The 14222-nt window shown below is 51.3% G+C and overlaps 4 non-coding genes across 4 annotated transcripts; all 4 read right to left on the bottom strand.

Annotated features, from left to right (window-relative positions):
* Positions 1-4684: 4684 nt before the first annotated feature.
* On the bottom strand, positions 4685-4757 carry Trnar-ucg (transfer RNA arginine (anticodon UCG)). The gene has a single exon. It is a non-coding gene; the product is annotated as a tRNA-Arg (tRNA).
* A 507-nt stretch (positions 4758-5264) lies between these two features.
* On the bottom strand, positions 5265-5336 carry Trnat-agu (transfer RNA threonine (anticodon AGU)). Its single transcript has one exon. It is a non-coding gene; the product is annotated as a tRNA-Thr (tRNA).
* Positions 5337-6200: 864 nt separating this feature from the next.
* On the bottom strand, positions 6201-6273 carry Trnar-ucg (transfer RNA arginine (anticodon UCG)). The gene has a single exon. It is a non-coding gene; the product is annotated as a tRNA-Arg (tRNA).
* A 7515-nt stretch (positions 6274-13788) lies between these two features.
* Trnat-agu (transfer RNA threonine (anticodon AGU)) lies at positions 13789-13860 on the bottom strand. Its single transcript has one exon. It is a non-coding gene; the product is annotated as a tRNA-Thr (tRNA).
* Positions 13861-14222: the final 362 nt, after the last annotated feature.

Raw genomic sequence — 14222 nt, 5'->3', positions numbered from 1 at the left:
GTCCAACGCCTTATCTATTACCCCACACGGTCACTGACGACTAAGTATAACTTATATACGACTCATCTCGAAACGCTCACACCCCCTGAGGAATTGTGTTTTCGTTCCACACAGCCGCTGCCCCTTGCTCTATCCCACCCATTCGTTACATTCAACCTCTTACGAGACCGACCAAATATAGACTGGCAAACAAGACCACACACTTTGTGCATTCGGAATGGAAGGCAGGGTGTCCCTCGCCGCATTTGCTACGATGGCCATTTGCTACTTCTGCAGAAACGGCGGCGGCGACGACGACGACGACGACGAGAGGCTCTGAGATTTGTGAGAAATTCCTCTATAAAATGTAATTCAGACTGCCTCGTCCCACCTTATGCCGTACCGCTTTGGCAAATGCTTTATCTGCGCCATTCGCCTTAATCACATGTGAGAGTAATTCTTAATAAAACGCCTGTCGCTAATTGTTCGTTATCACAGATACTGTTTGCTATACGGCCACGACGCGCAACTGATTTCCAAAATTCGTCTTACTCCTGTGAGGATGGAACTCACGACCCCTGGTTTACTACACCAGTGCTCTACCACTTTTGTTTATTTTTTATTTTCTATTTATTTATTTATTTATTAATTTTTTTGTAACGGCAGTAAAGTAAATGACAATCCTAGTCACGGGCGGACCCCCCAGCTATCGGGATGATTGTGAAAAACACTTCCTAAAGAATTGGAAAAGTAAGTCCTGTATTTCGTATGACTCCGTATGAGCTCGTGTTGTTCTTGTAAATACATCCAATAATCCATCACGGACTTAATATCGTACGAAAACAAATTTTTCGTCGCATGTCCAGCGATCCAATTGACCGCATATGTCTTTTGTTTGGGAAAAATGGTCTTGTCCGGTAGAAAAAGTACATCCTATGTGATTTCTGTGTAGTTAGTGCGCTGAAGGAAATCCAGTATTCGACGCGTCAGCATCCAGGCGTTCCTCGCTGCGCCACACATTAAACTATGTTCTTCCGTTGCTAACAGTCCACAGTTGGTGCAAAGAGGAGAATCGACCATATGAATTGTATGTAATCGACTCCTGGTCACAAGTTTACGGTTTATAAGAATATACCACATCGAACTCGCTGCTGTTGACAGTAATATAGTATGCACTGCACACCAAATATGGTTCCACGTTCTCGACGGGTATTTGAATTCCATTATATTGCGGCCATGGTGATCCATCAAGCATCTATAGATCTCCCGAGTCGTGGGTATTCTCGTCGAAGGTACTTTCACACGAACATAACTGTAATCAACAAGGAACGATTCAATGTGTGCAAGAGAAGGCGAAATATTGCCCAACGCAATAGGGGGTTCGTACGAAGTCGGAACAAGAACTTCTATCAGAGCTGACGTTATGGTATGCCTTCTTTGTTGCCAATTTCGTATCATCGCTCGCATGTAAAGCGCCAGAGCTTTGTTTCTCACGTTTGTGTGGTTGAGGCCACCGTTCCGGAATTGTAGCGTTAACGTATCATATTTGATCTTAAATAACATCCCAGTACTAACATAGTAACCAAAGGCAGCCATGAGGCGATCTGCAATACCCTTCGGTATTGGTAGGATCTGCGCTAGATGGGGCAGTCGTGACGCTATGTGAACGTTGGTGTATGCCACACGTTGGATCATGTCAAAGGCTGTCAGTGAGTTGTTGCGTATCGTCAGACGTACATTCTGCAGAAGCCGCCGAGAACTCGCCGCCGCCGACCGCCGTAGTGAACGGGTAAATGTAATCCACAGACATCTCAGCGATTCCACCGTCTGAAACGGTCCCGATACGTCTTCCAGACACCGTCCAATGTGCATAATTTTGGATTTCGTCATGTTAACGACACTGCCTGCCGCCGTCCCGTAAGAGTCTAGATGTTCAACAGCGTGACGCACTTCATGTCCTGATCTGACAAGGAGGATCATGTCGTCCGCATATGCGCGGCAAACGAAAGAGTTCTCATTAAGCACTATCCCAGTAAGTGAGCGCCTCATAACACACATCAGCGGCTCAAGTGCTACCGCAAACAGCATCATGGAGAGTGGGCACCCTTGTCGGACTGAGCTGTTAATGGGAATCGAGCCCGCTTCCCGGCCGTTTACAATCACCTTCGATGCAGCCCCTCGTAGTAGCCTCATAACGATAGAGATGAAAACAAGTGGAATCGCCATTCGGCTCATGACTGACGCCAAGAAGTCATGGTTTATCCTATCGAACGCACGATCGAAGTCCACAGATATCATCGCTGCTCGCATTTTACACGTTTCCGCAAGGGCGATAACGTCACGGTATTCACTTAACGCCGAGGAGATGTTGCTTCGCACCCCTAGGCAAGCCTGATCAGGGGATATTGTCCTGGATATCGCCAGCTTGAGACGAGACGCTAGTAGTCTTGCAAAGATTTTATAATCGGTGTTTAGCATAGTGAGAGGCCGATATTGATTAACATTAAACTCCCCGCCATCTTCGGGATGGGAAGAAGAAAGCCCGTTACAAAATCCGACGGTAGGCGCATGTCCGGACGCATCGCCTCATTGTACATCGACACCAACTGTGGCATCATCATGTCCTCGAATTCTCGATAAAACTCTAGCGTAATCCCATCTGGCCCTGGTGATTTATGGGCCGCTCCTTTTTTGAGTGCCACCTTTATATCGTCTTCTGTGAGTGGCTCCATAAGCGCTGCCTTATCCGTCTCTGTCAGTGTCGTTTGCAGATGTTGCAGTATCTCTTCCCCCACGAGACGGTCCGTCGGTGTACCGGCATAGAGGTGGCGGAAATGCTCTAAAAATTCATTTGCAATGTCCTGTTGTGTTGTCAGTTGACGGCCATCTAAACCGTGGAGCACTGTTACCAATGCCCGACGGTAACGTTTATGTTCCCGCGACACATGGTGCATCGAGGTACGTTCCCCAGTGATGGTGTCGAGACATCGTGCCCGTATTGGGATGCCACCCAGTCGTCGTCGCGTGATCGATAGGATTTGTGCCTTGACACGATGAACTTCCGCTTGATGTTCTGGAGACGGCGCCTGGAAGGACAGCTCACGAAGCATGGTGTAATAATAATCAAGAGTGTCTCTTTGCCATCTCGTCTTATCCCGACCATACTGTATGAGCGCTCTTCTTATTGCCGGCTTAGTACACTCGAGCCACCATTGAAGCACGGAGGTATATGTTGGTAGACGGCGTTGACATGTGGCCCATACCTCCTCGACTCTCTGACGACATTCGGTGTCTGCCAAAAGTGACGAATTGAGCTTATATGTCCCGCAGCTTCTCCACACACTTTGCCTAGGGAGTGCTATGGTACAAATGTAAGCCAGATGATCAGTAAATGCCGCAGGCCATCGTTCCGCGTCGATCACCTTATCCTGTAGGCCAAACGAAACATATATTCGATCGAGTCTGCTCGCTGAGTGACTGGTATAAAAAGTATATCCCTCACAGTTCCTATGAATCATGTCCCAGGTGTCGCTTAACTCCAGATCCCGGCATAGCACATGCAATTCACGAGAGGTATTGTAATGTGGAGCCTGGTCTTCTTGGGCTAAAACACAATTGAAGTCACCACCTATAATGAAATGATCGAATCTGCCGGTAAATAAAGGCACAATCTCTTCCGAATAATATCTCGCACGCGTCCGTCTGTTGTCGGTGCCGGAAGGGGCATAAACATTGAGAATACGAATTCCATTAACAGTTATCGCCAGTCCTCGTGCCGAAGGTAGATAAGCCAGGTCGCGAACAGGAATCCCGTCCCGGACCAATCCACTGAGCTAAAGATGCGCGGCCTAGCGGCACTTTGGCATACTTCGTCCGTACGGTCGTCTGAATCATCAGACTTCAGCTGACAACACTTCATATTTTCAACTAATATTTGCAGCTATGGCGACCCATTACTGCTTGGCTACACATCTTACACGTAGCCGATGTTCTCTCCAAACAAAACCACTTGCACTTCAGAACATGACTTTCACACATGTCTACAAAATCACCTTTACCTTCAAATACAGTTTCTTGCGACTGATGGTGACGTAGGCAAATTTTAAAGTTGCTATTTCCATTACATCACGTTAATCAGAAAAACGGTAATTTACATCTGCAGCGGAAAAAAATTCCGTTCCGCCCAGAGTAGGGCTCGAACCCACGACCCTGTGATTAGGAGTCTCATGCTCCACCGACTGAACTAGCCATGCTGCCTCGTTGGATAATTGCTGGGTAGCAGATCACACAGTACTCGTTTGGGTTGGTTGGTCCCATACAGAATCTCTCCATGCTGCCTAATGTTTTCCTAACGTCACACTCGTCACGTACTTCACTTTTATTTCATAATCATTTCTGAGAGGTAAAGGAATTGCATGACAATCTGCAGAGCTAGCGGCGTCAAGATTAACACACATACTTGATGTGACTCAAAAGCCGAACGAGTTACTTTCTGACGTTGTTTTAGATGTGCAAGTGCCAGTCAAAACTCGCGATGAGGGCACTCTGCCGACCATTTCGCTAGTTAACACCGGTCTTGTTGTGTGTGTTTCAAACTCAAGACCATCTCCAAGCACAAAATGGTCAACAGCAACATTCAGACGGTTTCGTACTGCTCAATTGCTACATCAAAACGGTATGTTTCCTTTTCAGAACTGGAAAAACACGACCGTGACAGGATTCGAACCTGCAATCTTCGGATCCGAAGTCCGACGGCTTATCCATTAAGCCACACGGTCACTGACGACCAAGTATAACTTATATACGACTCATCTGGAAACGCTCACACCCCCTGAGGAATTGTGTTTTCGTTCCACACAGCCGCTGCCCCTTACTCTTTCCCACCCATTCGTTACATTCAACCTCTTACGAGACCGACCAAATATAGACTGGCAAACAAGACCACACACTTAGTCCATTCGGAATCGAAGGCAGGGTGTCCCTCGCCGCATTTGCTACGATGGAAATTTGCTACTTCTGCAGAAGCGGAGGCGGCGACGACGACGACGACGACGACGACGACCGCGAGAGGCTCTGAGATTTGTGAGAAATACATCTATAAAATGTAATTCAGACTGCCTCGTCCCACCTTATGCCGTACCGCTTTGGCAAATGCTTTATCTGCGCCATTCGCCTTAATCACATCTTAGAGTAATTCTTAATAAAACGCCTGTCGTTAATTGTTCGTCATCACAGATACTGTTTGCTATACGGCCACGAAGCGCAACTGATTTCCAAAATTCGTCTTCCTCCTGTGAGGATGGAACTCACGACCCCTGGTTTACTAGACCAATGCTCTACCACTGAGCTAAAGAGGCGCGGCCTAGCGGTTCTTTTGCGTACTTCGTCCGTACGGTCGTCTGAATCATCAGACTTCAGCTGACAACACTTCATATTTTCAACTAATATTTGCGGCTATGGTGACCCATTACTGCTTGGCTACAAATCTGACACGTAGCCGACGTTCTCTCCAATCAAAACCACTTGCACTTCAGAACATAACTTTCACACATGTCTACAAAATCACCTTCACCTTCAAATACAGTTTTCTTGCGACTGATGGAGACGTAGGCAAATTTTAAAGTTGCTATTTCCATTACATCACGTTAATCAGAAAAACGGTAATTTACATCTGCAGCGGAAAAATATTCCGTTCCGCCCAGCGTAGGTCTCGAACCCACGACACTGTGATTAAGAGTCTCATTCTCTACCGACTGAGCTAGACGTGCTAACTCGTTTTTTACCTGCTGGGTAGCAGGTCACACAGTACTCGTTTTGGTTGCTTGGTCCCATACAGAATCTCTCCATGCTGCCTAATGTTTTCCTAACGTCACACTCGTCACGTACTTCACTTTTATTTCATAATCATTTCTGAGAGGTAAAGGAATTGCATGACAATCTGCAGAGCTAGCGGCGTCAAAATTAACACACATACTTGATGTGACTCAAAAGCCGAACGAGTTACTTTCCGACGTTGTTTTTTGATGTGCAAGTGCCAGTCAAAACTCGCGGTGAGGGCACTCTGCCGACCATTTCGCTAGTTAACACCTGTCTTGTTGTGTGTGTTTCAAACTCAAGACCATCTCCAAGCACAAAATGGTCAACAGCAACATTCTGACGGTTTCGTACTACACAATTGCTACATTATAACGGTATGTTTCATTTTCAGAACTGGAAAAACACGACCGTGACAGGATTCGAACCTGCAATCTTCGGATCCGAAGTCCGACGCCTTATCCATTAGGCCACACGGTCACTGACGACCAAGCATAACTTATATACGACTCATCTGGAAACGCTCACACCCCGTGAGGAATTGTGTTTTCGTTCCACACAGCCGCTGCCCCTTACTCTTTCCCACCCATTCGTTACATTCAATCTCTTACGAGAACGACCAAATATAGACTGGCAAACAAGACCACATACCTTGTCCATTCGGAATCAAAGGCAGGGTGTCCCTCGCCGCATTTGCTACGATGGAAATTTGCTACTTCTGCAGAAGCGGCGGCGGCGACGACGACGACGACGACGACGACCGCGAGAGGCTCAGAGATTTGTGAGAAATACATCTATAAAATGTAATTCAGACTGCCTCATCCCACCTTATGCCGTACCGCTTTGGCAAATGCTTTATCTGCGCCATTCGCTTTAATCACATCTGAGAGTAAATCTTAATAAAACGCCTGTCGCTAATTGTTTGTCATCACAGATACTGTTTGCTGTACGGCCACGATGCGCAACTGATTTCCTAGATTCGTCTTCCTCCTGTGAGGATGGAACTCACAAACCCTGGTTTACTAGACCAATGCTCTACCACTGAGCTAAACAGCGGCACTTTTGCGTACTTCGTCCGTACGGTCGTCTGAATCATCAGACTTCAGCTGACAACACTTCATATTTTCGACTAATATTTGCAGCTATGGCGACCCATTACTGCTTGGCTACACATCTGACACGTAGCCGATGTTCTCTCCAAACAAAACCACCTGCACTTCAGAACTTGTTTTTCACACATGTCTACAATATCACCTTCAGCTTCAAATACAGTTTTCTTGTGAGTGATGGAGACGTAGGCAAATTTTAAAGTTGCTATTTCCATTACATCACGTTAATAAGAAAATCGGTAATTTACATCTGCAGCGGAAAAAAATTCCGTTTCGCCCAGCGTAGGGCTCGTACCCACGACCCTGTGAATAAGAGTCTCATGCTCTACCGACTGAGCTAGCCGTGCTGCCTCGTTGGGTACATGCTGGATAGCAGATCACACTGTACTCGTTTGGTTTGGGTGGTCCAATACAGAATCTCTCCATGCTGCCTAATGTTTTCCTAACGTCACACTCGTCACGTACTTCACTTTTATTTCATAATCATTTCTGAGAGGTAAAGGAATTGCATGACAATCTGCTGAGCTAGCGGCGTCAAAATTAACACATATGCTTTACGTGACTCAAAGCTGAACGAGTTTCTTTCCAACGTGGTTTTAGATGTGCAAGTGCCTGTCAAATCTCGCGGTGAGGGCACTCTGCCGATCATTTCACTAGTTAACACCGGTCTTGTTGTGTGTGTTTCAAACTCAAGACCATCTCCAAGCACATAATGGTACACAGCAATATTCAGACGGTTTCGTACTGCACAATTGCTACATTAAAACGGTATGTTTGTTTTTTAGAACTGGAAAAACACGACTGTGACAAGATTCGAACCTGCAATCTTCGGATCCGAAGTCCGACGCATTATCCATTAGGCCACACGGTCACTGACAACCAAGCAAAACTTATATACGACTCATCTCGAAACGCTCACACCCCTGAGGAATTGTCTTTTCGTTCCACACAGCCGCTGCCCCTTACTCTTTCCCACCCATTCGTTACATTCAACCTCTTACGAGACCTACCAAACATAGACAGGAAAACAAGACCACACACTTTGCGCATTCGGAATCGATGGCAGGGTGTCCCTCGCCGCATTTGCTACAATGGCCATTTGCTACTTCTGCAGAAGCGGCGGCGGCGAAGACAACGACGACCGCGAGAGGCTCTGAGATTTATAAGAAATGCATCTATAAAATGTGATTCAGACTGCCTCGTCCCACCTTATGCCATACTGTTCTTTTTTTTTCCTTTATTGTCATTTTATACCTACAAAGGTAGGCCGGCAGCGGCCTAATATGCCGCTCTTCGGCCACAAGAAACATACAAGAGATAAAAACAGGAAGACATAATCTCAAAACACAGACATGGAGGATAAAAATCAGAAGACAACAGAGAATAAAAAGAATTGAAGTCGTTCACCGACGCAGCACTGTTTCAGTTTAAAAAAAAAACGGGCAGCACAGCACGGAACAGAGAACACTAGCACAGGTGAACGGTGGAGCAGAAAACGAAGAAACACTCGAGGCACAGACGGGACGAAAGACACGGACACTGCGGAGATGGGCTTCGGCGCTTGCAGGGGCACTGTCCACACCGAAAAGCTGGTGGCCTGCCAAGGGAAAAAACAGGGGGAGGGAAGGAGGGAGGGGGAGATAGGATGCCAGGGAGGAGGAGGGGAGAAAACGAAAAGAGGGGGGTGGAAGCCCAGGGAGAGGGGGAGGGGAGGTAAGGATGGAAGGAGGGAGAGAGGGAGGGAGAGAAGGGAGAGAGGGTGCCCACAGGAAAAGGAGAGGAGAGGGGAAGGCAAGGCTCAAAGTTGGTAGGAGGGGTAGATGGAGGGGAGGAGGGCATCATCCGGGAGGGGGAGTCGGCGGAAGCCACCTTGGGAGAGGGTGTGGAGAGTGTGAAGATGGAGAGCAGGTGGGATACAGGAGTACAGGCGCGGCAGTGGGTTGGGGTGGGAGAGGATGGAAGAGACAAGCGGGTGGGGAGGATCAAGCTTGCGGGAGGTGTAGAGGATCCGTATCCGTTGGAGGAAGAGGAGGAGGTGTGGGAAGGGGATGAGGTCATAGAGGAGCCGCGTGGGGGAAGGGAGGCGGATGCGATAGGCGAGGCGGAGTGCATGCCGTTCAAGGATTTGAAGGGATTTGTAAAAGGTAGGCGGGGCAGAGATCCAGGCGGGATGGGCATAATAGAGGATGGGGCGGATGAGAGATTTATAGGTGTGGAGGACGGTGGAGGGGTCCAGACCTCATGTGCGGCCAGAAAGGAGCTTCAGGAGGTGGAGTCGGGAGCGTGCCTTGGTTTGGATTGTCCGGAGATGAGGGGTCCAGGAGAGGCGACGGTCAAGGGTGACGCCAAGGTACTTGAGGGTGGGTGTGAGGTTAATAGGACGGCCATAAATGGTAAGATAGAAATCAAGGAGACGGAAGGAAGGGGTGGTTTTGCCTACGATGATTGCCTGGGTCTTGGAAGGATTGACCTTGAGCAACCACTGGTTACACCAAGAGGTGAACCGGTCAAGATGGGATTGGAGAAGGTGTTGGGAGCGTTGCAGGGTGGGGGCAAGGGCAAGGAAGGCGGTGTCATCGGCGTACTGGAGAAGGTGAAGGGGGGGTGCAGGTGGAGGCATGTCCGCCGTATAAAGAAGGTAAAGAAGAGGGGAAAGGACGGAACCTTGGGGCACACCGGCAGAGGGGTAGAAGTTGTAGGAATCAGTGTTGTGGATAGTGACATAGGAAGGGTGGTGGGAAATGAAGGAGGCGATCAGACGGACGTAGTTAATAGGAAGAGCAAAGGTTTGGAGCTTGAAGAGGAGACCAGAATGCCACAGACGGTCATAGGCGCGTTCAAGGTCAAGGGAGAGGAATATGGCAGAGCGACGGGAGTTGAGTTGTTTGGAGAGGAGGTGAGTGAGGTGAAGGAGAAGGTCATCGGCAGAGAAGGATGGTCGAAAGCCACATTGGGTGGAGGGAAGGAAGCGGTGCCGGTGGAGATGCTGGTGGATGCGGCGGGTTAGAATGGATTCCAGGACCTTGCTGAAGACCGAGGTAAGGCTTATAGGACGGTAGGAGGAGACAGCGGAAGGTGGTTTATCGGGTTTGAGGAACATCAGGATCCGGGAGGTTTTCCACAGGTCGGGGTAGAAGCCGGTGGACAAGACCACATTGTACAGCCTGGCCAGGGTGGAGAGGAAGGGGGCGGGAGCTTCACGGAGGTGACGGTAAGTAACACGGTCGTGACCAGGAGCAGTGTTGCGTTTGGTGCGGAGTGTATCGATGATGTCTTGAGTAGTTATAGGGTTATTGAGTTCAGTGTGTGTAATGTTGTCCAAGTACTGGAAGCCAGGAGCTAGTGGAGGGATAGAGGTGTCAGTTCGATCGCGGACATCGGGGAAGAGGGAATAATCGAACTGGGGATCGCCAGGGATGGTAAAGACATCGGTGAGGTAGGAGGCAAAATGGTGGGCCTTACTAAGGTTGTCAGGAAAGGGATTGTCATTATGAAGGAGAGGATAGTAAGGGGGGGGGGGTTTGATCCAGTAAGGCGGCGGAAGGCTGACCAGTATTTGGACGAGTTAATAGGTAGGGTAGCATTAAGACGGGTGCATGTCTGTCGCCAGTCCCGGCGTTTCTTAGCCGCGAGCAAGTTCCGGATGTGTCTCTGGAGTTGCCGGTTGCGTTGTAGTGTGTCCCGGTCACGCGTGAGGAGGAAGGCACGGTAGAGACGACGGGATTCTCGAAGGAGGAGGACGGCCTGTGGGGGTAAAGTGGGACGGTGCGGGTGGATGGCGACGGTAGGGATGTGGGCCTCCACGGCCTCTGACAAGGTCTGCTGGAGAAAGGATGCGGCATGGGTTATGTCATGTGGGCGGTGGTAGGTGAGGGGGTGGCTATCGACTCGGGTAGTAAGGGTATCCCGGTATGCATTCCAGTCGGCACGGGAGTAATCATGGACATACTTGGGGGGAGGGTCAAGGCGAGGATCGGGACGGGGGCGACGACCGTCTGATATGGTAAGAAGGACAGGGAGATGGTCACTGCCAATAGGGTCGAGGACGTCCACCGCTATGCGGCCAAGGAGGTTGGGGGAGGCTAGGACGACATCGGGTGTGGTATTGGATTCAGGGTGGGTGTGTTGGGGAAGAGGAAGGACATCTCCTTGGATGGTGGCGAGGAACCGATGCCACCGCCGTAACTGGGTGGCGGAGCGACTATAGATATTGAGATCTGCGGCAATCACGTAGGAGGAGAAGGTACGGTCGATGTGGGAAAGGAAGTCAAAAGGAATAGGGGCAGAGGGGCGGACATAGATGGTGGCGCAGGTAACGGTGAGGCCGGGGAAGAATAGACTAAGGATCAGGTGTTCCGTGGGGTTGGGAAGGAGGGGTTGGAGCCGAACAGGGATCTGGCGATGGTGGCCAATGGCAACTCCGCCACGCGCTATCGGGAGGGGGTTGTCAGAGCGGTGAAGGAGGTAGGGCGAGGTATGGACAGTACGGTGGGGCTGGAGAAATGTTTCGTTTAGGAGGAAGGCATCCACGCGGTGGGTGGTGAGGGTATGCATAAGGAGATTCTTGTTGACAGGAAGGGAACGGATGTTGTTAAACAGGATACGTTGCTGTCGCGCCATAGTGGGAATTTAGACGAGGGTGTCGAGACGGGAGAAGGTAAAATGGGCCTGGTTATGGGAGTAGGTGTCGTAAGTGTTGAGCTGGAAGACGGAACGGGCGGCAAGGGATATCTGCTGGAGGGTGTGGGGGCGCTGAAAGGGGTGGATGTTCTGAAGGACAACGGTTACAAAGCGGATGATGTCCTCAGCTGTGGGGGGGGGGGGGACGGAGGGAATTGCCGGGAGGGGTGGGGGCATCCAAGGGGCGGACAGGGACAGTGAGTTCAGGAGCGGAGGGAGGGGGTCGGGCCTTGCACTTTTGGGAGTAGGTTGGGTGTTGGAGGTTACAGGTGTTACAGGAGGGGGGGGGGCTGATGGTTTGGGCACTGCCGGAGGAAGTGTGCTTCTTTGCAGTGCGGGCAGACGGGGGCCTCGCGGCACTCAGATGTAGGATGTGCATTATAGCGCAAGCACCTCTGGCAGCGGATGGACTGTGGAGGGGAGCGGGAGGGGTCGACCTTATAACGGCGGGTGAAAAGGAGGGCACCCTCCTTGAGGAGGAGGTCTATGGAGGGAGCATGCTCGGAGAACACCCGCATGAGGCGGGTGGGGCCGGCTGGATTGTGAATCCGGCGGACAGCTCGAACCTCTAGATAGGGATGGGCCTTCAGCTCCGCCAACACCTCCTCCTCCGTGATCATCGGGCTAAGCCGAGTGATCACGGCAGTGAGGGTCGGTGGGCGACGGGGCGGCTGGGGTTGTCGGGATGAGGAGGGGGAGGGAGCAGGGGCAAGGGAGGCATGGGGACCAAACCGGGTGAGGGGAATGCGGGAGAGGATGTCGGAGTGGAGGGTGGGGCTGGGGGATGTGATCAGGACGGAGTCCCGACGGGGGGTGAGAAGGGAGATCGGGGCTCCGGGGAAGTGCTGGCGGAGGAGAAGGGTAAGATTGCGGGCCTCCAGGAGAGAGGGATCAGGGTGAGAAAGGAGGTACCTGTAGGAGGGGGAGGTAGAGGAGGGAGTAGATAGGGCAGGTGGGGTGGTATCCATGGCATCCTGGGGGGTTAGAGGGGGGAGAGTCTGCGACTTCTTGGGAGCAGAAGAGGCTGGGGTGCCGCTGGGACGTTTCACAGCGGGAGAGGGATGGGAAGAGGTGTGGGGGATGGGGACGACCGGGAGATGGCGGGAGAAGGCAGGTCCCACCGGCGGTGCAAGCACTGGTGGTGGTGCTGGTGCTGGCGCTGGAGCTGGCGCTGGAGCTGGAGCTGGCGCCACAGAAGATGCAGTGGCAGTGGTTGGCACTGGCGATGGCGAGGGCGATGGTGATGGTGAGGGTGATTACGATGATGATGGTGTGGCGTGGGTGGTGGCCCGACGGGCAACAACCCTGGCGGGGGTGGCATGAGTTACATGTGGGAGGGGAGGGAATGGGTCACGTGAGGCATGGTGGGTAGGAACAGGGGAGGGAGCAACAAAAGGAGCGGGGGTGGGAAGAGTGAGGAGGGGGGGAATATATGGGGGAGGCGGTGATTGAGCACACCACGTAATGGTGGTGGCAGCAAGTGAGGGGGACGTGTACACGATTGCAGTGGTAGTGGCGGTAGTTGTGGGGGTTGTCATGGTGAGAGGATAAGTGGGAGAGGGGAAAAGAGGAAAAATAACAGGGGACAGTCAAAGGACAAGGACAAGAGACTGACGAAGAGGAAGGGTAAGACGTAAGCAGAGACGACAGAACGAAAGACGGGCAGGGAGCGGCGGCGGCGGCGGCGGCGTCGGCGGGAGACCGGCGGCGGCGGCGGCGGCGGCGGCGGGAACCGGCGGCGGCGTCGGCGGCGAGCAGCGGCAGCGGCGGCAGGAACCGGATGCGGCGCCGGTGGCGGCGGCGGCGGCGGCGGCGGCGGCGGCGGTCGGCAACAGCAGCAGCGGCAGGAACCGGATACGATGGCGGCAACCGGCGTCGGCGGGAGACCGGCGGCGGCGGTGGGTAACGGTGGCGGCGGCAGCGGCGGCTGGGACCAACGGCGGAAAAGGCTCGGGACAACGGCAGCTGCAGCGATCATGGAAACTCCTAGCACTTCGATATTAACGACAATAATATCGAAGGGCGCAACCCTCTCGAGTTACGCCGAAGATGATGCCATACTGCTTTGGCAAATGCTTTATCTGCGCCATTCGCCTTAATCACATCTGAGAGTAATTCTTAATAATACGCCTGTCGCTAATTGTTCCTCATCACAGATACTGCTTTCTATACGGCCACGACGCGCAACTGATTTCCAAGATTCGTCTTCCTCCTGTGAGGATGGAACTCACGACTCCTGGTTTACTAGACCAGTACTCTACCACTGAGCTAAAGAGGCGCGGCCTAGCGGAACTTTTGCGTACTTCGTCCGTACGGTCGTCTGAATCATCAGACTTCAGCTGACAACACTTCATATTTTCGACTAATATTTGCAGCTATGGCGACCCATTACTGCTTGGCTACACATCTGACACGTAGCCGACGTTCTCTCCAAACAAAACCACCTGCACTTCAGAACATGACTTTCACATATGTCTACAAAATCACCTTCAACTTCAAATACAGTTTTCTTGCGACTGATTGAGACGTAGGCATATTTTAAAGTTGCTATTTCCATTACATCACGTTAATCAGAAAATCGGTAATTTAGATCTGCAGCGGAGAAAAATTCCGTTCCGCCCAGCGTAGAGCTCGAACCCA

This window comes from Schistocerca gregaria, unplaced genomic scaffold, assembly GCF_023897955.1.
Source record: "Schistocerca gregaria isolate iqSchGreg1 unplaced genomic scaffold, iqSchGreg1.2 ptg000156l, whole genome shotgun sequence".
Taxonomy (NCBI): Eukaryota; Metazoa; Arthropoda; class Insecta; order Orthoptera; family Acrididae; genus Schistocerca; species Schistocerca gregaria.
This window is presented reverse-complemented; position numbering and strand designations above follow the sequence as displayed.